Source organism: Pinus tabuliformis, chromosome 8, assembly GCF_031772625.1.
Source record: "Pinus tabuliformis cultivar Carrire ecotype Pingquan chromosome 8, CPIR1, whole genome shotgun sequence".
Lineage (NCBI taxonomy): Eukaryota > Viridiplantae > Streptophyta > Pinopsida > Pinales > Pinaceae > Pinus > Pinus tabuliformis.
In genome coordinates this window covers 1,536,999,233-1,537,003,179 of record NC_142294.1, presented here as the reverse complement: position 1 = coordinate 1,537,003,179, position 3,947 = coordinate 1,536,999,233, and the positions used below count along the sequence as shown (strand labels likewise).

General features: G+C 38.3%; 1 pseudogene; it reads right to left on the bottom strand.

Annotated features, from left to right (window-relative positions):
- Window positions 1-635: 635 nt before the first annotated feature.
- On the bottom strand, window positions 636-1,283 carry LOC149241781 (uncharacterized; annotated as a pseudogene).
- Window positions 1,284-3,947: the final 2,664 nt, after the last annotated feature.

The window sequence follows — 3,947 nt, the reverse complement described above, 5'->3', positions numbered from 1 at the left end:
CACTCGTATCCTTATGTTCATTATTCATATACACAAAAATATATTATTTAGGGACTGAGCATACTGTCTCCAACCCTTCATTGATCCACTTCATTGTATATTTAATCTTATTCCCAACCCTGCATATTTGTCTTTCTAAATCATTAGTCAAGAAAGACTTCATATTAGAGACTAAAGATAAAAAATATTCATGATGTTTTCTATATCCAAGCAGGCTTCCATATGTTCAATCAACAACACTAATAAAAATTGACTCAGTCTCTGGACCGAATGACATTCCAACTATCCCCCCCAAAGAAATCAATTTCCTCACTCTTATTATAGCTATGGACAAAAACAACTGGCTCGACCACGGTCATAATTTTTGTTTTTCTTGTGGGACTAATAATGATTCAGAGTCCATCATATGTAGCTAGACCACCCCCACATATCTTGAATATGGTGATTAGAATATATTCTATATTATGAAAATACTTTCCTTCATATTTTATGTCAGTAATTAATATAGATTATTAATGAACTATCTATCTATGTGAACCAAGGCTCAATAATGCTTTACAATACTCATACATCCATGTAGAATCAAATTTCAAGCTTGCCAATTTCTCCCAAGCTTTTCTTATTTTCAGGAAGGGCTATGTGATGAACCTTATGATATCTTCTTCATCATATTCAAAATATTCATCAGAATCAATATCTTCCTCCTCTCCTTCCGATTCTTCAGTAGTTGTCTTCACACCTGTAGCAAGGGCTCTTCCACTTTCTAACCATTGTCGTCCTGTTAAATTTTTTTTTTCCACTGTAAGAGAAGAACTTGGCATTAAATTTTCTTGTTCTAGACCTTTCTCTTCTTCAAAACACTCTCTCCAAGCATTGAATGTTTCCACTATCACTGCTTCTTCATGTGGAACAACTATCTCATCTTTGGAAGTATATTCATCATCTCCATTCTCAATATTTTCTATGTGACCAAACTTTTCCTTTAGCCACTCTTTAGGAAGAAATAAGAATGTAAATCATTCCATACCTATATTCTCCCGTGCCTTTGGTTCAAGTTTTTCTTTCAGCGATCTCAAGTCTCCAGCTTTCATTTCCTACAAGCTTTTCAAATCAAGGCGTGGCGGTTCATTAAGATAGTTCACAATATGTGAAAATGTCAATGATACATGGACATGAATACTAGTAGGCTCTTCCTCATATTCATCCTCATGATACAATGTAATTTGAAAGCATTAACCTTGGGAATCAAGACCACTATCATTGTGGATAACCTCACTATCCATCTAATGAGAACCTTACAAAACATATGACACCTAAGTGGCACTTGAGAACTTCAAGAGAGGTTTTAGTGTTTCTATCATCCCAAAGCCTGCATGTGGAATCTTGGTTCCCAGTAGAAAATATTCGACCTTCTGGGTACTATGCAGTGTAACACCCTCATCCCACATCTACCCAAGTAATTGTCCAATAGTTGTAAATATGTGATGACAGGCCACTATAATGGGATTCAAACTCCTAGGTGACCTTAAGGAAGTGGAATCGACGGAAAACCACAACACATACCTTCTATACCTACTACAGGACTCCCAGAAGCCTTCCCAGTCATCCCCATGATTAGTCCTTGGGTCTCACTGAATTTTTAGACCGTTAAACCCCTGGACGCCCCCTTGATATAGACAAGGGTGCCTCTAGGAGGCTCCAATCACCCCCACAACAAGGCATGGGTGCATCTGGGGACATTTCTCCTTAGACCTATGCCTCGAATCTGAGATTTGTGCCACTTTGTTAGGCCCAAATCCTAGGTCACTGCCCATAACTCAATGACAGGTTCAAAAATGAAATTTCACAGTGGAACAAAGATACATTTTCAAAAACATCAACAAGGACTAGAATGGACCGCTACTAGCCGTGACAGGCATTTCGTCAAACATGTCACAAATATGTAATCTACAGGTTTAAACAACATATCTAAGCATAGGGGCCTCATACTTATCTGATAATTGCTAAGAATATTTGTTCCCTTATATCATTAGCTACATTATCATCTATTAGCTCATAGATACATTGTTCATTCATTTACAAATAAAAACATGAGGAGAGCCATATATCATCACTATCATAATACATGCTTATAACTAGCATAATAAAAACAAAAATATCAAGGATACATCAGCCATAGAATCCACATATAAACCAGTACATTTACACATAAGCTACCAAGGAAAGAACCTCTTATTAATGAATGCAAAAACCAACCCGGTATGGGACTACCATGTTGCACTTGACCATATATTGGCTGAGCGAAATATCTCTTAATCCAATCATCCCCGTGCCATATTCCAAGCATTAATGTGGGAATCAAACCAAAAGAACCAACTAGGGCATCCTAAGGCTAAACCACCTCACCCTCATCAATAGAAATCAGGCTTTACTACAATCCACACCAGATCACTAGGCCAAAACAATAAACATGTAATAACATACTTTACCATGATCTCCACCAGATCACTAGGCCAAAACAAGCATGGATGCCACTGGATTTATCCACCTACACCATGAGGAATTTTCTAGTCCCCTAATCACTATCACTAGGCTTTACCGCAATCCACAATTCGATCCAGGTATAACTAGGCCATAACTGAGACACCAGTCTGTAGGCTTTACCGCAATCCACACCGGATCATTAGGCCCTAACTGAGACTCCACTCTCCAGGCATTACCGCATATCCCATCCCCAGATTACTAGGCCTGATGGAGAGTGCCCACCTCTAGGCTTTATTGTATATCCCACCATTCACCGGTCGAGGATTCCTAGGCCCACCGAGGCAACAAAAAATATGGCTTTACCACAACCCACAGTCTAGTTCAAGGGTTACTAGGTAATGCGTTATTTTATTCAGAAATCCGTCTCACTTAGCTTCGAATCCATCTGACAATCCAGCTCAACCAAAACATGAGAACCCCCTCACACCATGGCTATCGGGAAATGGCAAGGCTAGGTTGAAAAACACTGTCACACCTGGAAAAACCCATTCTAATGACATAAAGAGAACCAAAAATACACATGAAACACCATTCATGTGAAATATAGCAAGGAAACCCAACATGCAAATCGATACTTGCAAAGAATCATGTTGTAGCTTCTTGAACCTACTCTTCCTTGCTTGCTCCTTCCTTGCTCTTTCCTTCTTTGTCTTTCTTGATCCAATGCCAAAGTTCTCCAAGAAAACTATAGGTGTCCAAGAGTGAGAGAGAGAGAGAATAATGAGAGAGTTCCATAACTTAACTTACAAAAAGGTAACACTGACAAAAGGTACCAACTGATCCTCAAAAGCATTTTTATTTATGAGGCCTCTATTTTCTTCATTATTCATTATTTCCCTTCATTTTCCTCCTCACATGCAACCTCTGGCCTTTCACTTTCATTTTCTCCTAATTTCCATTACTTCCCTTCATTTTCCTCCTCACATGCAACCTATGACCTTTCACTTTCCTTTTCTCCCAATTTCCATTATTTTCATAAATAAATGTGCCAAAATGCCACTTTGCCTTTCCAAATTTCTTTGCCAATTTCCTTAACCATAATAAACCAAATGAGCACCCACACTAGGATGTCTTGCCCAACATTCAACTTGGAATAAGTGTCCCATAATTCATGGTTATTATTTTTGCCTTTATTAACTTTTATTATTTGGAATTTTCACCAGGGCTGTTACAGAACCCTCCCCCTTGGGGGACACCATCCTCAGTGTTCAACCACACCTATACCTCAGAAAAACCATTGAAAAGAAAACATACCATCCATGGTGTTTTATAACATAGCTCAATGGAGTATTTACAATGATCACCCTACTAAAAAGCAAACCAACATAACAACATAACAATATGACAACTATAATGGAATGACACCCATACCACTTATTGGAGCTTTATAACATAACTCATGG